The sequence below is a fragment of the Mirounga leonina genome, unplaced genomic scaffold (genome assembly GCF_011800145.1).
Source record: "Mirounga leonina isolate KUSES-001 unplaced genomic scaffold, KU_Mleo_1.0 Mir_153, whole genome shotgun sequence".
NCBI classification, from domain to species: domain Eukaryota; kingdom Metazoa; phylum Chordata; class Mammalia; order Carnivora; family Phocidae; genus Mirounga; species Mirounga leonina.
Window position 1 is genome coordinate 18,792,983 of NW_023270387.1, and position 23,810 is coordinate 18,816,792.

Consider the following 23,810-nt stretch of genomic DNA (forward strand, 5'->3'; position numbering starts at 1 on the left):
TCGATCCCAGCACTCTGGGATCATGACCTGAGCTGAAGGCAGACGCTTAACCGACTGCGCCCCCCAGGCGCCCCCCAGAATAGTTTCTTAAATGTAGGATTACCACAGGGAGCCTACCTTGATGGGATTTCGTGTGGAAAAGAACTTGGGGGTTTTCTTTACCAGCAAAATACGAGCCAGTAACATGACAGCCCAAATGATCTTTGAAAGTCTGAATTTGGGGCGCCTGGGTGGCTCAGTCGTTGGGCATCTGCCTTTGACTCGGGTCGTGATCCCAGGGTCCTGGGATCGAGCCCTGCGTCGGGCTCCCTGCTCGGCAGGGAGCCTTCTTCTCCCTCTGCCACTTCCCCTGCCTGTGTTGCGGCTCTGGCTGTTTCTGTCAGATAAATAAATAAAATCTTTAAAAAAAAAAAAAAAGTCTGAATTCGCTCTTTAAAAAGAGACAAAGATCTCACTGGTCTGTAGTACTTTGACCATACGTGGTGTATCATGTCCAGTTCTTTGGAAATAGATATTGATAAATTAAGACTCCAGAAAGAATGGTTGAGAAAGTGGCTTAATTTGGGAAAGAGAAGGTTTGTGGTGACTAACACCACTCTTCAAGTATCTGAAAGCCTAAGAAACAGCTAGAGGCAGAGAGGTCCTAGGGGGAAGGATTTCAGCTCAGGATAAGGAAGAACTCTGATTACAGCAGAGGCCTTGCTAAATAACAAACTATCCCCTCTGTGAAGTGTTCAAGCAAAAGCTAGATGGTGTGTCATAAGGGGATTCCCTCCTGGGCAAGAGCGTGGGGCCTCGGGAATCCTTGTACAGATCTCTTTACATTATAAAGTTGTGTAGTTCTGCCCCAGTTCTCAAGTATCAGTTCAGCTCATCAATTCAAACAGAGAAGATAGGAGGCAAAGGGCCCCCGGGGCAAAGACTGATCATTCTTGTCGAGTTGCTTAATCAGTTAGGATCTGATGGCAGTTCCGTCTGTCTCTTGAGTGGCCTACACTCCCTTTTCAGTGCTTTCTGGAATTCATCCACCATACTCGCAAAATTAGAAGGGGCTCTGGAATTCCTTTGGTACGACCGCCTTCCATGTGCTTGGGCATCAGACATCTGCCAGAGCGTCCTGTCCATTTCTGGTCATAATGTCTTCAGTTGGTCATTGTCTATCAGCTCTCCGACTAGCAGCTCCGACTAGCAGCTCCTCAACTCTCAGCTGCTTGGGGGCATTCCTAGGAGTGAGGGAATAGGTGGTGAGTTGTAGGCTCTATGTTTTTCCCAAGGCAACTTCAGTCAGTTCTGCCTCTAGGACAGGACTGCTTGACAACTAGAGAGAGCCCTGCCTTTTGTTTGCTCTTTGGGATTGTATGTTGTCATAAGCTCTATTCTAGCTCCTTCTCTGCCCACTTCCTCAACCAAATGAAATGTTACAAAAGGTCTGCAGTCCAAACCTCTGCCCAGAAAAGTCCTCTAGATGTCTCCCCTGGTCCTTCCCATCCCTGGCCCCCTGGCAGCCCCCTAACTCTTCATGGTGGACAGTGGATATAATTTTGCATCAGCTTACCTTGGGCAGTATGGGAAACAAAGCTCTGATCAGAAGTATGCTTCCCGTGGTGGTTCCTACGGACCCCACGCCTCAGAAACTCAGGACTGGTACATGTTCACCATGGCCATTCTGAATGAAATCTTTTTTCTCTTCCACATCCAGTTGTTTCTCCTGGAGAGAACAGGTCCCCAGAGTGCTAATTAATCACCAGCCTCAGTTCAGAGCAAACCCTTACACTCTGCCCCTAATCCTTCCTCTAATATATTTTTACCCAATTAAGAGACTCTCTGGGGCATTTTGGATGTTGGTCTGTGTTCTCCTGGCCTGGGGCAAGTGTGAGATCCAAACCCTGGGGAGATTGTCGGCAGTGGTGGGGGTTGGGTTCCCCCTCCTTGTTCTGGGCCCCCATTTGATGGACAGCATGCCCTGCTGGTTATGGTGGCATTTCTGGTGGAGGCGAGGCCCTGTGTGATCTCATTTAGTCTCGCAACTCCCCTGGGAGGCCTCAAGCCAGGTATTACGGACTGAAAATGGTCAAGTAGGGGGTAGGTAACATGGACCCGTTTCTGTGGTTGCTCCTAATTCTCCAAACCACATGGTCAACTATAGGGTGAAGGATGGTTTCATAGAGCAGGCAGAAAAAAAAAAAAAATGAACATCGATTTCTCCTGTTTTAAAGATAAAAATTCTGATCCTTCATTATGACGTACACTTTCAACTGGTTAAGTAGAACACCGATTTTTCTTTTTCTTGTACAAGGTTCAGAATAGATAGAATATTTAGAGACAAACTAGCGCCCTATTGTAGTTTAACAAATGTCCACATGATAGATAGCAAAGGGAGAGATGCCTCAGTATGGCATCCAAACCTAAGGGCTTCTGACAGTTTTCCTCCTCATTCACGTCGATGTTGATTCCTGAAGGAGAAAGCCTTTGGGACCATAATAGGGGCAGGCGGTGGGTGGATAGATGGGTGCAGGGAGGCAATCATTTCCTGGGCAGGCATGCATCAAGAAGAGTTGATTTCAGGAGGAGGATCAGAAATGAGGACTGTCTCTGAGTTAGGAATAATCCCCTCAGGTTTCCAGTAGAAAGCAGAATAGACCCACCTTCCCCAAAGTCTGTGTGTGTGTGTGTGCGCGTGCCTGCGTATCATTGAATATGGGACATAAATCTATTTTCATGCTTCTAGGTAAAGCCAGGGATATGCTTAAAAGACACTGGCTCCCAGGTTCAGCCCAAACTGGACCAATTGTCAGGGTTTCTCACGTTGCCAGATCTTTATTTAGTACCTTCGCGAGATGGCAGGAACTATCAAAGCCAGAGCTGTAGAAAAAGGAGCTGTTTCACTGAGGATGGTTTATGTACACAATGTTAGTTTCAACAGAACTTGGTCCCGGTTGACCAGGAAGCCTTTCAGTAGTAGGAGGATTGAGACCCGGGCAGGGCTGGGATGTTGGGATTGTATGTTGTCATAAGCTCTATTCTAGCTCCTTCTCTGCCCACTTCCTCAACCAAATGAAATGTTACAAAAGGTCTGCAGTCCAAACCTCTGCCCAGAAAAGTCCTCTAGATGTCTCCCCTGGTCCTTCCATTTTCTCCATATTATGGCCGGGCTGCCTGTGTTCACGTATCCGTTCCCGCATGCAGGTATGTGTGCCCCAAACCTTTGTTAAGTGTCTGCAAGATACTGGGGAGCCTGCTGGAGTCCAGGCTGCAAGATGTGTAGAGGCTCAGGGTGCCTGGGTGGCCCAGTCCGTTGAGCATTTGACTCTTGGTTTCAGCTCAGGTCCTGATCTCAGGGACATGAGATCGAGCCCTGTGTTGGGCTCCATGCTCAGTGGGGAGTCTGCTTCTCTCCCCCTCTCTCCCCCAGCTCGTGTGCACACGTGTGCACTCTCTCTCTTTCTCTAAACTAAATAAATAAATCTTTTTAAGAAAATAGAATAAAAAGATGTATAGAGGCTCACTGCTGGTGGGCGCCCTGGTGTACTAGAAAGAGTGAAATCCTTGAAGTCAAAACAGACTTAGGATGGACTCCCTTCTTCCTTATTAACTGCATCTTTAAAGACAATTTACACACCTTTACTCAACCTCAGTTGACTCATCTGTAAAAGTCTTTCCTTGAGAGGAATAAATGAGATAGTCCAATGTGTAAAGTGCCCCGTTCTTAGTAGGTGCTTAGTAAGTGGTAGCTGCTATGATGATGTCATTAGATTTCACTCTTTCTTAACGGAGCTATACTCTGCTGTCCTTGAAGAAGCCGAGACAGAACGTGTAGAGTATTGATTGCCTGTAAAATGTCAGATGTGGACACTAAGGATAAACAGATGAAGGCATAGGATTTCCCCTTGAGCATCTTACTGTCTCCTGGTGAGACATACCTATAAGTAAGCAAGTATAATAGAATGTGATAACGGACATGGAATTTCGTATAAAGTAATAAAACTAAAGAATTTGGTCACTAAGGTGCCTAACCCTGTGCGATGAATCTTGCACACACGCTTTGAAATGTAATCCTGTCAACAACCCTGTCAAATAGGTGCTATTATTATCTTTATGTTAGAGTGTGGGAAACAGAGGTTCCGCAGAGTTACCAGATTTGTCCCAAAGTAGCACAGCTACTGTGCTTGGGGTGAGGGCAGGGGAGAGGGAAGAGGGGGCCGAGGAATCCAGAAAGGCTCCACGGAAGGAGTTGAGCCTCGCTGAGAGCTGCAGGATGAGTAGGAGTCTGTCACATGGGCAGCATGCCCAGGCGAGGGAACAAGATGTACATAAGCATGGAGGCGGGAGAAAGCCAGGCGTGTTCAGGGACTTCAAATACTTGAACGTCGTTGCCGATCGTGGCCGGTGGCGGGGGACTAGCGAGGGGCTAGCCATCCTCTTTGCATGGATAGGCAGTGCCTGATCACGCCGATCATACCACAAGCCTGCCATGACAGTGGACTTCTTTATAGTGGAGAAATGAGGGAGAGATTCTGAGCAAGGGGGTTCCCAGGTCACTTACAGAGACTCTTGGGACAAAAGTCATTTGGTCCTAGTGGGAGAGATGGATTTAAGGGGCTAACGTTGAAAGCAGGCAGGGAAGGAACCTGACAGTTATTTAGCCATCCGTTCCATATTTAACAGGGACTTAATTGAGCACATACTATATGCTAACTAGTCTTGCAGGTTTTGGGGGCTGCAGCCTCAAACAGGGTAATTGTTGTCTCCCCTCTCGTGGTGCTTACACTGTAGTGGGTAGAAGTAGATATCAACAAACAAGTGAATAAGAAAGCACCCAGCAGGAGTAACGGCTATAAAGAAAATGGGAAAGGGTGGTGCAGTAGACCAGGGCTTTTTGGGGATAACACTGAGTTGGGGGGGAAGGGGCAGCTTACTGGCCTGGTGACATTTAAGCCAAGACCGTTTGAATGCATTTCTGAATTATACTAGTGAGGACAGAAAAGGAGGAACTGGTTAAAGAAATTTGTTAAGTAGGTTTGACAAAGCTTACTTATAGCTGGGTTGAGGAGGGCACCTAGGGTGAACCTAAGCTTTCTAGCAGGGGGCAGCAAATAAAAGGCAGCATAGTCCAGAAGTTAAGTGCCTGCCTGGGTTCTGATGGTGCTTCCAAGCGCATGATGTGTGGTCCTGGGCAAACCACTTCACCACTGTACCTCAGTCTCCTTATCTATAAAATGGGTATAATAATAATTCATACCTCATGAGTTATTGGGAGGAGTGTGTGTGTGTCTATGATAATTAGCATAGAATAGTGCCTGGCACATAGCTAGTATTTTATATGTGTTTGCTATTGTTATTAATATTATATTATTATTATTATTAAAACATTGAGTAAAGGGGTAAGAATTTGAAGAGCGGGGGTGGTGGTGAGTTTAATTTAGACATGTCCAGCGTGTAGGTGGAGAGATACACTAGCCAGTTGGCTATACCTGTTTAAAGCTCAGGAGACAGAACTAAAATTACTTGTTTGGAAATGAGAATGTAGTCAAGGCAAGAGTCTTAGGATCAGCAGAGTGTACACAGAAGGCAAAGAAAGAAGGAATTTGCAAAAGGTTGCCCACTGAAGCTGGGAAAAGTAGGAGACAGAAATAACAGACTCAAGAAGGGAGAATCAAAGAGGAAAGAGACAGGTAAGGTAAGCACTAAACAGGATCTTTTCTTTCTTTCTAAAGATTTTATTTATTTATTTGAGAGAGAGAGAGTGAATGAGAGGGAGAGGGAGAGGGAGAGAGAATCTGAAGTAGACTACGCGCTGAGCATAGAGCCCAACATGGGGCTCCACCGCAAGACCATGGCCTGAGCCAAAACCAAGAGTCAGACGCTCAACCGACTGCACCACCAGGGCACCCACTAAACAGGATCTTCTGCAGTGACAATTCGGAGGTCACTGGTAACCACAGAGCAGTTTTGGAAGGGAGTAGGTGAAGGGAGGAAGAAGAGATTGAACAAGGAGAATTTATTCTAGGAGTTTCCCTGGGAGGAAGAGATGATACCTAGAGGAGAAGGCAGGGGTGACCGGGGAGAAATTTTGTTTTAATATGGGGAGACACAGCACCTTTAAATCTGAAGTAGAAACCGGTGTAGGTAAAGGGTGTGAATTTGAACAGAGGGCGTGGTCCATTCATGCGCTCAACACACTTAGCAGTTGTGCGGTAGCTTCTCACTGAGTTTCCAGATGAGCACAACTGAGGGTGTGACTTAGAAAGTACAAACCTGGATGTGGGCATTAAAGGAGGGGTTCCAGGAGCGTGCGTGTGTCCGTGGACCTGGACCGAGGATGGAGGCGGAAGGGAGGATGAGTCTGAGGTGAGCAGGAGGCTGTGAGATAAGGCAGATGACATGAGATGGGGCGGGCAGGAGCTCGGGTGGCCATGACAAGAACTTGAGTCTTTATGCCTGGAGAGCCTCCAGAAGCCACTGAAAGTCTTTAAGAAGGGAGCTGACAGTATCAGATTGCATTCTGAAGATTGCAGTGTGGAGGAAGGGCGGATGCAGAGAGAGCAGCTGGGGCAGCTCGGAGGCCACGGCAGTAGAGTCCAGTTAAAGGATATTGGTGGCTGGGACTTGGGATGATAGCTGTGGAGAGGGAGGAAAAAAAAAAGTAGATGAGTTCAAGATACATGTAAGGGGATTCAAATGTCCAGGACTTGGTGATGGATTGGATTTAGGGTGTGAGAGAGAAGGGAGGTCTTCAGAGTTAGTTCCGGGATTCCAACTTGGTCAGCTGGCTCGTGCCTCCTACGGAAGATAAGGAAGCAAGGTTTTGCAGGAGGCAAGGAAAGATCGCGATCACGGGTGGAAGGATTGGCCTGGACTAGATCCTAATGGATGTGGATGCAAGTGAGTTCCCACGCCACGTGGTGGGAAGGTGAGGAGGTGAATAGCAGCAGGATCGGTCTTCTCCAAGTAACAGGAAATAAGATGATTCCCTAAGATCAAAGGAGGTGGAATGAGAATAGTGTGAGCTTTGGGTATCGTTAATTTGGGGATTTCTTGCATCCCCTTTTCTCTGACTCGCTTAAAAGGTGTTCCTTTTACCTGCCTCACTAGAATTCACCCTCGTTTCTTCCAGGTGGGGTAGGGAGGGCACGTTTTGTTGGACTGTTACACAGGAGGAGTGGTGGTTCTGTCCAGCACTGGCCTCGTGGTATGTGCTGTCCGGTTCACTTCTCTGTCTCCCCGCTAGCCCACGAGACCCGGAGGACAGAAACTGTGTCTCTCCTGTCTGGCACAGAGTAAGTGCTCAGCAGAGATGCTTGTGGAACTCGTGAGTGAACAAATGGAGAAACCAAGGTAATGGAATTTGAAGCCAAAGGGCAGGCCTCCGGAGTTGCAGGCTCAACTGCCGATTTCAACTCAGGTCTAGCCACCAGAATAGAGAGCCTCCTGGTAGGAGGAAGGATGCTTTCAGTTCTGCTTCTCCTATCCCAGGAATTGTCCCCAAATAGCCTACTTTCAGAGCACTCTAGCTCCATCTGCATGCCCGGCCCCCCGAATTCCCTGTGGCCCCGTGGCCACTCGGGTGACCTCCAGTCAGCTCCCTCAGCACGAGGAAGGAGCCCAGTACAAACCCTCCGGGAACGATGCCCGCCGGCCCGGCCTCTCCCCTCCCCCTCGTGCACGCAGCTGACATCACATGCAGGTACAGCTCCAGCCTCCCTGTCTGAGGACAGAGAAGAGGAGGAAGCTCACCAGGTGCCCAGAGCACTGCCAGATGTGGGGAGATGGAGGAGGGCTCTGTTTGGGGCTGTAGCTTGGGCGGAAGCCAGAGGGGATCCTGGTAACACGGAGCCTCAGGCTCTGCCGCCCCGGGGCCCTCCACCTGCCTGGGTCTTAGATCACACATCGGGGCGGGGAGGGTTTGTGTGCAGGAGGTCCGGCCGACAGCTGAAGGAGCTGCAGAGGCAGCACGTCCAGGCGGCTCCGGAGGGAGCCTCCAGCCCTTGAGGTCCCAGCGCCATGTGGCGGGCCCTCCCCTGAGCCCAGCATGGTACAGAATCTCTGCTCCAACGCTGTCTCTTGCAGCAGGGCTCTCAAGCAGGCCTGTCACTACCACGTCTCCTCCCTGAGGAAGAAGCTGTCCTTTCTGCGAGCCAAGTAGGTGGCAAGGGGCCCCCCGGAGGTGAGAGCTTGACCAGTTGGCTCTTGGGCTGGTTGGGGATGACCTGGGGCTCTTCAGAGAGGCAGGAGTGCTTTCGGGGTTGGCTCCCGTGTTTGGGGCTATTGGAGTTCTTTGCCGGGGGACAGGTCCTCACGAGGGAGAAGGAGTGATCTGTCACCAGAGGCCGAAGGCAAAGGATAGAGGAGGGGTGCAGCCAGGTGAGGCTGCGTGGCCCTTCGTCGGAATGGATGGAATGCTTGGCGGGGCCTTACTGTGTGTCTGTCCAGGAGGTTACTGGCTCTCCTGGTTCTTCGTAACTGGCCAGGGATGATTATTTGCCTCTTTCGTGGTAAATTACTCCAGTTGGTAAAGAACTTGGAGGTCCCAAGAGAAAGGTGCTGTGGAGAGTGGTGTATTCTATCTGGCGTCTTTGGGGTGCTGATAAGTCCCTTCCACTGATAGGGATCCTGTGAGTGAGGTATTTGGGGGTATGGATGTCATGTGTTCTCTTCTTAGAGGGGGCCACTGGGGACTCTGCTCCGACTCCAGAGCTGCTTGATCAAGCAGGCTGCTGGGGAGGTCTGAGGATAAATGGGGTGTGGGGCGCTCTTTCCTGGTGCGGGCCCCCTCACTGGCAGAACTGTCCATGGACAGGGGCTCCGTGGTGGCCATGCTCCGTGGCCTTTGTGACAAGCAGAGGGGAGGAGGTTTCCTGGAGGAGAAAGATGTTCCAGCCTCCAGGGCCAGAGTGAAACTCAGAGGCTGATGGGTGTTGGAGAGAGAGGGGCATGGAAGCTTACGGGCAGGTTTCTGGGTGTTCTTTTGTGAAGAGAAATAGAGCAGTGAGGGGAAGGAAAGATGGGACAAGTGGAGATTGCAGAGGTCAGTTGAGGCTGGAGGTGTTGTAGATGACTTGATCTTGATTCTCTCTCTCACACACCCGCCACACACACGCACGTGCACAAACACAGGCATGGGTGCTCATGAGTGTTTCGCCATCTGTTGATAAGAGTTGTCCCCCCTGGGGTGTTCTCGAGGCAGAAGCTTTGAGGGCGGTGAACAGAGGAGTCCTTACTCTTACGAGGCTACTCCTCAGGCACCGATCACCCAGGTTCCTTGCACACACAGCAAGCACCCAACAGATGATGGCAGAATGAGAGATTCCCCGGACGCTGTGGTGCGGTGCTGGTGATGGAGGCCGGCTCCCCTCTGCGGTCCCGTGAAACTCAGGAGCACGTTCCAGACCCAGTGGCCTTCAGTTAAGCTCTCATTCTACCACCTGCTGGCTGTGGAGCTCCCACAAAATCATTCTGTCCTCTTTGAATGTTTCCTTCCTTAAGAATGGAGACAGTTGGGGCGCCTGGGTGGCTCAGTCGGTTAAGCATCTGCCTCCGGCTCAGGTCATGATCCCTGGGTCCTGGGATTGAGACCCGCATTGGGCTCATGGCTCAGCGGGGAGCCTGCTTCTCCCTCGCCCTCTGCCGCTCCCCCTGCTTGTGCTCTCTCTCTCTCTGACTCTCTAATAAATAAGTAAAATCTTAAAAAAAAAAAAAAAAAAGAATGGAGACAATTGTATCTACTTTGTGGAGGCTGTGGGGATCAATATGAGATAAAACGGGAGGTCTTAGCCCTGTGTTGGGTACACAGTAAGTGATGTTGTTTTTGTCAGCAGACGGTAGCCTGGGCCTAAGCTTCTGAGTAAGTGGAAGGGGAGTTTTGAGCTCCTGGAGGGCTGTCTGTTGGTGGGAGAACTTGGTTAGGGTGAGGCACGAACAAGCCCACGGTGGCCAGGGGAGGCCAGTCGCGTAAACCCTGGTCCTCACTTTCCCACCTGATTTCCGTCTTAGCACTGATCACATTGTCACTGTATATATCCGTTGGCCTGGTTGTCACGTCTCCCCGACTAGGGCCCAAAACTTCATGAGAGCAGGACCGTCTTTGCTTCATTCACTAGTGTGTACCTGACGCCCAGCTCAGTGCCCCACACACGCTAGGTGCTCAATAAAGATCGGTTAAATGAGTAAACGAGCACCCGAATAACTGTCTAAGGCTTTTTGCTTTTTTTTTTTTTTTTTAAGATTTGTCAGTCAGAGAGAGAGAGCACAAGCAGGGCGAGCGGCAAGCAGAGGGAGAAGCAGGCTCCCCGCTGAGCAAGGAGCCCGATGTGGGGCTCGATCCCAGGACCCCGGGATCATGACCTGAGCTGAAGGCAGACGCTTAACCAACTGAGCCACCCAGGCGCCCCACTGTCTAAGGCTTTTTGCCAGCTCTCACATTCTGTGATCATGGGATTCTGTGACTGTGCCGCAGATGGAGGGCCACTGACTAGCCCTTTTGTATCTATTAATCTTCGTGACATTTTCATGGTTGTGGTCAGTGGTTGGTGACTGCCCCTCGTGTATTCTCCTTCCTTGGATTCACATAGACCTAGGCTTAGGGGATGGCGTGGTCTTACACAGACCGCACACTTGGCGTTTGAATAGGAGAGAGAAGAACCTTATTTTAGGTCTGGGCAGGGAAGCAAGTGGGTGTTCCTCTCTTGCCCTCCCTCCCTGAGTTCCCAGTTCGTAGCTCCTCTCTGGCAGGCCGGGCTGCTTCTGTGGCTGTCAGCAGAACTGTCTGCAGGTGTAACCGTCACCTGCTCTGCGTTTCTCCTACTCCAGCATTTCTCCTTTCCTGCCTGAGAAAGGGGGGTGTTAATTATAGCTCAGCAAACTATGCTATCTCGGCCGAGGCCGTAGTTGGGATCTAGATTTGGACAACTGGCAGGCAGATGGTAAACCTCATTCCCTAGCTTCCCCACCGCCTGCTGGGAGTAATCCCATCCTCCTACCAGCCTGCCAGCCAGGGTGGAGAAGGAATGTGAGTGGGTAACAACACCTCGGGGGCTCAAGCAGAGACTCCACCTCCGGCTTGCCCTGTTGGGCACTGCATCCTTTGCCTCCCTCTTACTCCAGTCTTGAGATGCCACTTGGAGGCCAGAATCCCTGAGTTCTCTTTTCAACATGTTTCTGATGAATAATGTGAGCTCAGAGCACCTGTTTGCAGAGACCATGCCCTGCTTTCCCTTCTAGGTGATGAATAAGTCTTTGTTACCAGAAGTTGATATTCCAACTCGGTTGCAAACCCTCAGTGAAAAATTTTTGGAGCTGTTTCCACCAATATATATATATATTTCCACAAATATACACAAACACACACATATGTGTATATACACACTTATAAATACATATATACACATATGTATGCACACGTGAATGTATATAAATTATATACATGCACTGCTGTACTAAATATTTTGCCTATTATATAATAATTAAGCAGACATTTTTAAAAGGATGAGATAAAAAGAAATATAAATATATGTAGGTTCTAATACTTTTTTTCCTGCACTGCACCGGTGAGTGCTCATGCCCCTTGATCATGAGCAGCCTACTTGGGAGACCAGGGAGACCTTACAGGTTTCCGGATCGCATGCAGGGCTTCTCCAGTGTGCAGATTCCTGGGCCCCTCTCTCCAGTTCTGAGTCCTGTGGACTGGGGTGGGCCTAGGAACCTGCATCGTTAACACACACCCCAAGCGATTCTGACTCAAGTGCTCTTGAACCACGCTCTGAGAGACATGCCCCCTCGTTCGAAGCTTGCAGTTATTCCTGCTCTAGTGAGCATCAAGTCCACAATTTAATAGTAAACAGTAATGGGACGGGGAGAGCCCAGCATCCCATTTCTGGGCCTTTGGCAGACCCGTGGCTCCTTTTTACGCCCAGCCCTCAGGGACGCTCATATCAGTGCACAGCTTCTGTTCTCCCTCACCTGTTTGCTGCATCGCGGAAAAATCCCCATTCTGCAGCAGGGGTAAAGGTGGGCAGGGTGGGGATAGGTAATTAAGTTAATCATTTCATCTTATCTGTCACCGACTTTTCAGGTTGCTCAATGCTTCTTTTCTTCTTATCCTCTGGCGGCTGAGCAAGAAGCAGCTCCCTGCTGGGCTCCCTCCCTCTTCGCCATTCCCTGGTCTGAAGGTTAAAGTCTCCCGTCCAGATGCCGAGAAACCCCTCCTAACCTCAGTGCATATGGTCCTGGGATTGGAAGAGGGGCTGAGGGAGGGGACGGCGTCTGACTACCTCCGCACCTGGCCCCCAGGCACTAACACAGAGACTCGCTTGTGTCTTTGGTATGTGAGCGGGATGGGTGAGTCCGTAAGTAGAACTCAGGGCTACGCTTGAAACACTGAGTTGATTCATGTGGCACCAGGACAGACTTGTTTGGGGGATCCACAGAGTGAACAGTTGTCTCTTTAACTCCTTTCCCTCTAGAAGTGAAACACCCATGTTTCCTTTTCTTGGCATCTCAAACAGTGAATGGGTGGACTCGCATCTGGGCAAGAGTGTATGTCAGTTGTCCTTATAAATGGAGAGTGGGACAGAGATCTGCAGAGGGTGGCCCTGAAGAAGGGATTTAAGGAGGCTAATACTCTCTGCTCCTTCTTCATTTGTGAATTCCTTCTTCAGTCCCTACATCGAGGGGTTATCTGCCTCTTTGTGGATAACTTCCATAGTGGGAAATCTGCTAAGGAAATTAATTGGGGTTTCTTTCAGTAAAGAAACTTAAGAGTTATGGGAAACTACAGAAAATGTACGAACGTGATGAGCAAATCCAAGACAACACAGAATGTCTATGGACTTAGTTGTGGGCACAGTGTAAATTCTGAGGTATTATCTGTTGTGACTAATAATAATCTGCTATTTTGAGAGTCTGTTATGTGTTCAGCACTGTGCTTTACGTGTTCTTTCTTACTTAACTATAATAACAGGCCTGTAAGAACTTAGGTTGTCTACCGTCATTCCTCGTAAGTGACAGATCTGCGATTCAACTCCAGAGCTCAGGGTTTTATTTGCAGCCTTTATGACTTCCCCTTGAGAAAGCATCCATGTGGCGATTGGGACACTTAGGGGGCTCAGTGCTGAGCCTTCTGCTTTTCCTTATGTTGGATGGTCTTCACCAGTCTCCTGGACCTGAAGCTCCAGATAAGGAGTTTGTGAGTGAGTCTGTTAGTGAAGATGATTGGTTGTAAAGCTTCAAACCAGACAGAACAGGAGACAAATTGACAGAGAGTAGACCCCAACGATTCTGAGTGATTTGGTTAAATATGCCTCAGAGCCAAATAGGTTTTTGGTTTGTTTGTTTGTTTTGAGTATGTTTCCTATGCCTTGTTGACTTTGAGAAGTGCCGTACACTTTTATTTTTTATTATTTTTTTAAAAGATTTTACTTGTGGGGCGCCTGGGTGGCTTAGTCGGTTAAGCATCTGCCTTCGGCTCAGGTCATGATCCCAGGGTCCTGGGATCGCTTCCCGCATCGGGCTCCCTGCTCAGCGGGGAGCCTGCTTCTCCCTCTCTCTCTGCCTGCCACTCCGCCTACTTGTGTCCTCTCTCTCTGTCAAATAAATAAATAAAATCTTTTTTAAAAAATAAAGATTTTATTTGTCAGAGAGCGCACAAGCAGGGCGAGCGGCAGGCAGAGTGAGAAGCAGGCTCCCCGCTGAGCAAGGGGCCCGATGCAGGAAGCGATCCCAGGACCCCGGGATCATGACCTGAGCCACCCAGGTGTCCCATGCCGTAGGCTTTTAACTAGCAGGTTACTTGTAGGAAAGTTCCAGTACGTTTCTGATGCGTTCTGTTCACTATTATGTCTAAACCACAGAACAGAGCTGTGGTCACTCTTACCTCTGTAGGTACCAGGTGAAGGCCCTCTAGGTGTTGGCCTGAGATGCAAAAGTTGTTTACCTTCCCTTGCTCTTTCTCCGCTGGGCTCGCCGGCGCCCCCTGGCAATGGGTTTGCTGGCGAGGAGAGAGTGGCCACCTGATCCCAACTCAAGTAGTGAGATGGGTGTGAGTCCCCAGGCAGGAGGCAGGGGGAGTGGCCTGGACTCCACTCTTACCGTGAAGGCAGGACTATCTGCCTGGCCCAACAGCTCCCGCCTCATAGGACCAGGACACTAGGAGGAGGGACCTGCCAATGAAAAAGCAGACTTGCTGGCCAGAGGAGCTGTGCAAATGGGTTTGTATGTTCGTCTTAGACCCCCCCACTCAGATTCTTCTGGGGCCAGGGAGTTCTTCCTTGGACATTTTATTCCCTTGGTCTTTCCTTCCCACCCCACGCAGCTTCTGTAGCTTAATGGTCTGTTGTTTCCTGATGTGATTGCGACAGCCCTCCCTGGTGGAGCCTTACTGTATCCCTGGAGGGGGGTGGGGACCGAGCAGCAGTCTGGAGAGGGTGTCTCTGGAAGCATTCCCCTGCACATCTCCCTTTGGGTGTGCTGGCTTTGCCTCTCTTCCCCAGCCCCTGGCCTGAGAATTGGCCGAGATCTGTAGCTGCCTCTATCAACCTCGGTCCCAGTTCCCTAGAGGAAACCCGAGAGCAGAAGAACACTCCCGACTTGGAGACTGTCCCTTGGCTGGCTGTGCACCTTTCCCGTGGTCCATCCTGGCAGCTGCCGAGAATGGGGGAGCTCTCCCATGGGAGTCCCCGAGCCTGCTGCTTCTTGCTGCACTGTCCAGGGCTCCGTGACCTTGGTCTGGCGTCCCGTCTGGTCTTGCCCTCAGCTTCAGCAGTAGTCCCTAGAGGGCCTCTCCAGTGGCCTGCATCCATTGATGCCCCCGTGGCCTTCGGACAGCCCTCACACCTTCCATCCTAACACTTGTACCATTATCTGCCTCTGCCGCACATGGGACAGTGTGTGTGGTGCCCATTTACCATGCGCCCCAAAAAGCTCAGGCAGTAGCTTTGCCCTCGGCCCCCTCTCCCCTCCCCTTGGACCCCCTGCTCAGTTAATCCTGTGGCTTCTCCTACATTCTCTCTCTGAATGGCTGTGTGACAGGCTCTGAAGTGCTGGCCGGAGGTCTAGGTATTGGTGTAGGTGAGGAGGAAACCCCCAAAGTGGGGCTGGGGGTGGGGAATGGATGCGAGCATGAGCTGCCTTCTGCATTGGTGACCCTTTCCATTTTCAAAGTACTTGCACTAATCTGTCATCTGAAAGTACAGTACAGGGAGCAGCTGCTCGCCGGAGGCTGTACCATTAGGTCTGGAGCCCGTGGGGGGGGGGGGGGGGGGCTGGGGTCACCAGAGCTGTGACACAGCGTGGCTGTGAATCTGTGGTTTCGCTTGAGCATGGAGTGCAGGTGGAGGGAGGCTAGGGGAGCTCATGGAGTTCCCATTGTTCCCAACCCCTGACTGCCCTGAAGATAGTAATTAGGAAGACAGCATTGTCTTAGTTAACATTTAGTGACTGGTCCTGGTATGTGTCAAGGCACTGGGCTCTCCTTTAAATGTCAGCATTTGGCTATGAAATAGTATTAGTGTTATCTCCATTTTATAGATTAAAAAACTGAGGCCACGAGAGAGGTTTTGTCACTTGCATGAGAGCACACAGCTCTAATGTGACGGGCTGGAATCTGAATCCGGGCGTCTTGACTCTAAATCCTAACCGCTATGCAGCGCTGCGCCCTCCAGTTCTAGAGGCTGGTATTGAGGGACTATCACTGATATTCCTGTTGCTTGTGAGGTCTCAGGAATTGCTAGTGGCTAAGGGGGGCAGGCCTCCCCTTTGCCTGTCTTGTTGTTTTACCCTGAGGAACTTAGATGCTGAAGGGCCTGACACCAGCAAAGACCCTCAAGAGTGTTGCATGAGATACGAGCTTCCCTAAGCAACGGCTGAGGGGCTGGCACTGTCCCTCTGTGTACCCAGGGTTACTTGTGCTCAAAGAGGCCTGCCTCTTTCCTCTTGACCTCAGAGCTAAGGGTGCTGTCTTGTAGGTGACTGATCTCGAAGGCTACTTCCTTTCCTCCTGGAACCTGAACCTTAATCCTTACCACACACCTCACTCCCTCCTGTCGTGACTGCTCGAGAAACCCCCTCCAGCCCAGCCCCGCTGCAGCAGTTGGGATCTCCAGGGCTCAGGCCCGCTTTGCAAGATGGTTCCAGACTTGAACTTTGCAGTGTTAGCTGCTGTCTCTCTAGTTTTCCTCATGCTGGGCAGTTTCTGTCCATCCAGAGCTCCTCCCAGATGCTTTAGTCAGATCCTCTCGTGGAACTTTCCACTTTGAGTTTTCAATTGCTCAGTCTCCTTTCTTCCACCTCTAGCCTGATAAATGTCCCTGATTCTCTTTGTGAATCTTTCCTCCCCTTCTTTATTTTTGTTTGGACTCTTTTATTGTTTTTTGATGGCTTTTTACTCCACAAACTTCCCTACATGTCCCCCTTATTGTCCACCTGTAGTTCTTGTCTTTGTTCCTTTTCTGCCCTTATTCTAATGACCGTCTTGTCGTCCCCCCCTCCCATTTTCATGTCTTTATTCATCTAAAAAAAGCAGGTGGGCTTGTTTTCTGTCCATTCTACCTCTGCCATCTTCAGCTCTGCAGGGGACTTAAAATTTCATGCCCTGGGGGGAGGGGTCAGCTGGATTAGGAGAAGACAAGTGGCGAGCCACTGAATAATAATAATAATAAGAAAAAAAAAAACCTAACACTTAAGACACAGTTTTAAACCCTTTATGTATGCTACCTTCATATAGCCTGTGAGCTGAGTAACATCCCTGCCTTACAGATGAGGAATGGGGGCACAGAGAGGCTAAGTAACTTGCCCGAGGTCACACAGATGGTGGGCAGTTGAGTCAGAATTCAGACCTGAGCAGAATGGCTGGAGAGGCATGCTCATCAGCACGCTCGACTGCCTCTCTCCAGTGTGGATGGTTAACGAGCGAAGAGAAATGAGAAGTCACCTTCCAGCCCTTGAATCGGACATGCACGGTTGTGAGAACACGCACACACACACACACACACACTCTGCCCTTTTCCCCTTCGTCCGCCTCTCTTTCTCCCTTCCTCTTTCTTTTTCTGTCTCTCCTCTTGAGAGAAGCTGTCATCTTCTGTACACTCGGAGTGAAGACCTCAAATGACCTCTCGAGGTCTTCATATTTCTGGGCTCCTGTAGTTCGTGCATCTTTCCCTGTTAAATCACCATCTCTTCTGTTTAAAGTCAGACCCTGGAGAGAAGGAATGGTACCTTTCTGGCAAAGGTGCCTGGCCCGTGTTGATGGTCCCGGGACAGGCCGCGATCAGGCTGCGTGTTTGATAAGCGTGCAGATACGGCGGCATCCCTGCTCTTTGCTCAGAGAACTACATATCCCATGGTGCAGCTGGGGGACGCTGATCTGGCCCGGGGTGGAGACAGCCTTGCTTGGCTTCCTTGCAGCCCCGCCCACCAGGAGGCCGCTGCTTTGGAGGAGGCTCTTCCTGAAAGAAGCAGGTGCAGTGTCCAGCCTCTGATCTGTCCTTAGGGAACTGGGTGCCGTACAGCCCACCAAACCCTGCCCAGCCTCTGCCAAAACTCACCCTAGCCTCTCTTCAGGTATCTGGGTTTTAAACTTGTTACATAAGTACAGTGATTAAGGAGATAGAATATAATACCTAGGGTAAAGTAATTAGTACGAATAATTCCCCTGGAGAGAAAATGATGTAATGATAAATGATACTGTAAAGAGCTCCCTGTCCCATCCATCTCTCTCTCTCTCTCTCTCTATCCATCTATCTTTTCATTTAAATATTAGGCAAAACGGAATGAGACGAAGTTGCAGAAGAAGCTTCTGGTCTCTAGTTCAAAGACCAAATGAGTAGACTAGAGGAGTTATTTATTCTATTATTTAGACAGATTCCTTTCTGGGTGCAGTGGCTTCTTAATGAGATCCTCTGCATCAGGTTTTCTTTCCTTTTTTTCCCTTTCAGTCTCTTTTCCGTCTTTCTTCCTGGAATTATCTTTGGACTCTGGGACATACTCTTTTCCTCCTTTCTCATTGAAACCAAGCATTATCCCCTACTTCCTGGCCTGCCCTGTCTTCTGCATTGTCCGTTCTGTAGCTAACAGCTCTCTCCCTGCTGCTTGGAGTTCAGGACATATAAATTGCTATATAAAATACACATAGATGCTTCTGGCTAAGCAGCCCTCCTCACTGCTGTGTGCTGTGTTCACCATCCAGGGCTGTGTGACAGTTGGATGCCATTAAGGACTGAGGTGTTTGGTCATTTGGGAGATTGGGTGGAGTCCTATGAACATGGGTCCGATTTCTGCATGATTTTGATGAAACAGAACATCCTCCTTCGTGGGTACTAGCCTTCTGCTCTCCATCTGTTTGTGCACTTGACTGTCAGCCCAGGAACAGAAAGGACTGCAGCCCAGAGCGATAGCCAGAAGGAACACATTGCAGGGCTCCGAGCGGAGATGACATGTGTGGAACTGGCAGAGCCCGCATGCCTTTGGCTTTTTTTGTGCAGCGTACGATGGAGTACCTCCAGTGCCATTCTAGCAGTGCCCATACCCTTTTCAGGTTGACTTGTGTCTACGACCAGGGGGCAGTGATTCGAAGAAAACCAATCCATTGGCCTAAATGGTATATTCTCCTACTTTTACTCTTGTCCTTCTTCATTTGGCTTTATGGAACTTTTGTGCCCTTTGGCTAATAGAGTAAGATGGGATAGGTAAGGGAGACATGACCTAGTCAGTGCTTATGGTGGCTGGAGCCAGGAACGCATCTTTTCCCCCCTTCATTTTAATCTTGATAGTTGACCAATTTGGTCAACTGTCTTGGTCTACTGTGCTGCCTAAATAAAGTGAACATGAGTGAATCTTTGATTCTTTTTTTTTTTTTTTTTAAGATTTATTTATTAGAGGGAGAGAGAGCCAGCATGAGCGGGAGGGGCAGAAGGAGAGGGAGACAGGATCTCAGGCAGACTGCACACTGAGTGTGGAACCTGATGCAGGGCTCGATCCCAGGACCCTGAGATCACAGCCTGAGCTGAAACCAAAGTCGGAAGCTTAACCAACTGCGCCACCCAGGAGTCTCTGATGATTCTTTTTAAAAGCAGTTTCCATTGGACACAGGAGATTTGCTAAATGTATACACCAACCTCTGGATATGCCCAGGATTTTTTCCCCTATGTCTGATAATGCATTTTCTTACAATTTGCCATCTTCAAAAAAAAAAGGGGGGCGGTCCCAAAGGGAAGTACTAAATTAATTGAGGTTTTATATTCTCTGAGTCTGTGATAATGGGAATAGGAATTCGGGACAGATTGAGGGGGAGAAAGTGAAGTGGTGGGAGATGTGGCAAGGGGTTTGGTGTCAGTGAACCCAGGCTTGAATCCCAGCTCTGCTGTGCTGTGTGACCTTGGGTAAGTCACTGAAAGTCTCTGAATCTCAGTTCAGTTATCTTCGAGAGGGAGTACAGCTTACCTCGCTCGGTTCCTGCATCAAATGAGGCAGCAGATTTGAAAATGCCCCGGAGCTCCAGGCAAATGGAAGTCATAACTCTTACTGTTCTTTCATTAAGCCAGACGCACAAAGGCTGTGGAAACTGGTAAAATCGTTGGTGGTGTCATTCTTTTGGGAAACTCTTGTTAGTCTACCTGAATGCACAGTTTTGTTGTGAAGTCAGGCTTGAACAGAAGTGGGGTCAGAGAGAAGAATGAGGGAAGAGGGAGGCGGGAACAGATGAGTAATCACAGGTTCATTGCCTTCCTTTTTTAATTCTCTTATATTTTAAGCTCTCTGTTTAACCCTTGCTGTGCTGGATTTTTCTCTGCTCTGGAAGCTGGATTAGGGGGTGGGGGTAAACAAAGGGCGATATTTCTCTCAGGGTCTCCCCTTTTCTGAGGGTAAGTCCATCTGGAATCAGGAAAGGAGTGTTGGCAGGCCTTTCTTTGACCCTTTCACTTTTGTTTTTTTAAGATTTTACTTACTTATGAGAGAGAGAAAGCACAAAGAGAGAGAGAGAGAGCATGCACAAGCTGTGGGGGAGGGTCAGAGGGAGAGGGAGAAGCAGAGTGCCTGCTGAGCAGGGAGCCCGATGCGGGGCTCCATCCCAGGACCCTGAGATCATGACCCGAGCCGAAGGCAGACGCTTAACCGACTGAGCCACCCAGGCGCTCCGACCCTTTCAGTCTGGGTCTTCGTTTTCTCATCTGTAAAATGGAGTCAAAGCTTTAAGGTCCCTTCCACCTTAACATTTTATGGGTCCGAAACCATAAGCATTGAGGAATCTGACGATCTTAACAGCAAGACCGGGTTAGCACATTGGAAGAGCTGGTAGAGCCGGGGGCTCACGGGAGAGCCTGACGATACTGGTCTGCTTTTCCATGGGTTCTTCTCTTTGATTGGGAGACTATCTCTAAAGGTTAGGCAGGAAGGTCAGTGGTCTTGCTGGTGTGGAGGAGTGTCGCCCTTTTGTGTTTCTGTTGGTGCCAGCACCCGCCAGGGCACGCAGTGAATATACACACGGTGTTTTATTTAAGTGGAGGCTTTGCACTCTTCCTGAAACGTGAGCAGCCTGTTCCCCTCCGCGCCCTGGGGCCTGGGGCGCTCTGATCCCTTTCCCCTGGCGGCCTCTGGCTGACACAGCCTATCCCAGGTTGCCAGAGTGAAATGGGCCAGAGAGGAAGCTGTAGTCACAGCAAGCCGAGCGGCCTGTCCCTGCTGGGCAGGAAACCTACAGTGATGAATGGGGCCGGATGAAGTCATCCTGCTCCTCCAATCAGGCTGCTCGGAGAGAGCCAGGGGCCTCTGCAGATCCAGCCGAGCTGCGGGCTGCTCTCATGTACCTTTAGACAGAGGCTGTAAGTCTCTGGGAGTGGAGTGGGGGGGTGTGAACCGCCCGCTCCTGGCTCCTGTGTAGGCCTCAGTCAGTCTGAATGTTATTGCAAGGTGAGTGGCTTCACCCGGCAAATTCCTCTCCCTCTGCATTCTCGACCCAGCCTTGCAGGGCTCCTGCTCTGTCGCTCGGCGCCTCCTTGCACAGCACCTCCTGCTTCCATCTGAGTGCCTGCAGCCCCTTCTTGAGGTTCTCACGCCCGCCCCCACCGGCCCCCAGCCTCCTCCCTACCTGCTACCCCCAGCACTTGCTCGGCACCCACCAGCTGGCCTTTGCCCACATGCTCCCCTCTTCCTGACCTGTGGGTACCAGTTGGCCCGGTGATGGGAGGGCAGGGCCTCCATCTCTGTGTGCTCTCCCCCAGCAGGGGGAGCCCTGGGAGACCCACACTTGCCTCCTGGGAAGAAGTACCAGGTGAGGGGAGACGCCCCCGACTCAGCCTGTTGTGAGCACCCGTGGGAAGCCAGGCAGCCCCCTGACTTGCCGGGGACCCCAGGCCTCTTTCCTGTCCCCCTGCCTCCCAGTAGAGGCCATCCTAAGGGGCCAGAGAAGAGAAATTGGTGTCTTATTTTCCCTGACCTTCCAGAGGGGTGGTTTGTTCTCTCTGGGTGGACATTTGTGACTCTGCCTTTTCTCTCTGGATGGTGACACTGCTCCTTAGGCCAAGCAGAGATCATGGAGCCGGCTGATATGGCGACAGCAAAGGTAGGATGGAAATGCTGCCGGCCGCACTGTGCGTAAGTGGCTTCGCTTGGCAAGTTCTGCCTTTGGTTCACTTTTCTCTCCCCTCCTGTCCCTCAGCCCACCAGTCCTGAGCGCCCGGGGGCTGTGTCAGAGCGGAGGGAGCCGACCCGAGCATGAGGACCTCAGGACAGGGGAGGAAGGGCTGGGTCCTGCAGAGCACACTCCTCACCTTCACGTGCCCTAGAGTCTGAGCGGGTGGGGGGTGGGGGGCGGTCTCTGGCTCTGTCTGGGCTGACTTCTGTGTCTGTCTCATTAGCTCTGCCTCGCTTTTCTCATTTCTCCGTATCCTGTCTCTCTCTTCTGCCTCTACCTCACGCCACAGTGCTCTCTTCACCCGTTTGTGCCATCCCTATCCTTCCTTCCCACCTTCTGTTTGCTTCTGTCTTCCCTCCGCCTGTTGTATAAGGAATGGGTGGGGTCGGTGTGGGCTGGACGATCTTGAGAGCAGAGACTGCCTGTCATCCTGCAGCAGATGATGGCCTTGGGATTGGCGAGGAGTTGGTCTCTGAGTGGCAGATGCTGCTGCTGTCCCCTCCCACCACTCATCTGATGCCCCAATGGAAGTGTGGCTCTGGGCCCCTCTAGGGAATGGGGCCCGCTGCTTCGTCACCAGGACCCTGCTGGCTCACTAGAGGGCGCTCCTGAGACAGGTTTCTAATCCCTCCCGAATCCTGCTTGCAATTTGGGGTTTGTCTTTCTGTGCGTTTTCCCCAACGAGGAACTTGAGCCCTTGGGAGTGGATGGGGGATCTAAGGAGGTGTCTTTGCCCCAACTCCGGCCCCTATGTGCAGGGAGAGACCTATAGTCCTGCAATTGCTCAGCTCTTGGTTTGGGGGACTTTCCTTTTTGGTCAGATGACAGGGTCTCCTTTGTCTCAGATGCAAGACTGGACAAGGCTCAGACTTCTGGAGCAGGTTGGGTGCCCTGTGCATATATGGAGGAGAGGATGAGGTTGGAGGCCCAGGCAGCAAGGGTGCCGGGGGCAGTAATGTGTTCTAGTGGTTAAGACATGTCTCTGCGAATCACCGATCTGGGTTCCCGGCCCCTTTCTCCTAACTCTCACATGCGATGTGATCTGACCCAAGTTACTTAACCTCTCTGGGTTAAGTCTTCTAGTCTGCACAGTGGTGTAGATTACACACAGCTGTTGTTTTAACCAGCTTAGATTCATCAAATACTTTTTCTTTGAAGAAAGGAGCGAGGGAGAGCACAACTAGATAACGGGCCTCCCTAGGCCCCCTCCCTCTTCTGTCCCCTCTTCCCCTCCCTTTTCCCTCCTTGCACAAACATTCGAGAACCCACTTGGAGTGGGTTGGTGCAGGATGCTGCACCCTCTAGGTGGTGTGCATGGCAGCCGTGGGAACAGGCACCTGCAACTGTATTTCAGTCCAACACAGTTTGCTCCAAGCGGTTCCCTGTGTGATGGTGACGCTACAGTCTGTAATGTCCAGTGTCGTCACTCACCAGGCTGACCTCTTACGAACCTGCTGCTCAACTAGCTCTTGACCTTGTGAGTGGTTTGGTATCAACCAATTAGCTCCCAAGGGTTGGTGGTAGTGAGTGCTGTGGGAAAGGTGTGGTTTGGAGGGACTGGGGAGGTACTCTGCAATTAGTTAGGAGGTGTGTATTTATGTTTTCGCATCCGACTACGGCAGTAGAAACAGAGACGGCTCGGTTTTGCTTAGGCCCTTACCATACGCTCATCCGGATTGCAGATTATCTACTCAGGTGGACAAGCCGGCCTTGGAGCTGGACCATTCCTGAGGCTAGCTTTTGCTTTCAGGACCTCGAAGAGTGAATCTTGATTGGTCATTGGGCACAGATACCATTTAACCCCAGAACAGTGATTCTTTTTCTTTAACTTTCTCTACCCCAGACCCTTTGGAGAGAGTTGAGTTTAGGTGCTTTCAGTCTGGGCCCATGAACCATTAAGGTCCTTAGGAGAGAGTCCGTGAGCCTCTATCACTTGTAGGTGGAATTTTGTATCTCTCCGCATTTTTCTGGGAAGAGTACCCATGGCTCTCATGGATCTCTAGAAGGTTTATAAGTAAAAAATGTTTAAGAAACTTTACCTGATCAAGATACTCCCATAAAGAACCTATTTGTGATTTGCAGCCCAGGTACAAAGAGAACTTAATATGTTACAGCTGATGTAGGGAACGAATCTCTGACAATGTATCAATGCGGTGGAACGAATCTCTGACAATGTATCAATGCGGTGGAA

General features: G+C 50.4%; 1 protein-coding gene across 1 annotated transcript in view; it reads left to right on the top strand.

Moving 5' to 3' along the window:
- GRAMD1B (GRAM domain containing 1B) overlaps positions 1-23,810 on the top strand; it is a 169,275-nt gene that overhangs the window by 39,133 nt on the left and 106,332 nt on the right. The gene's annotated exons all lie outside the window — the stretch shown is intronic.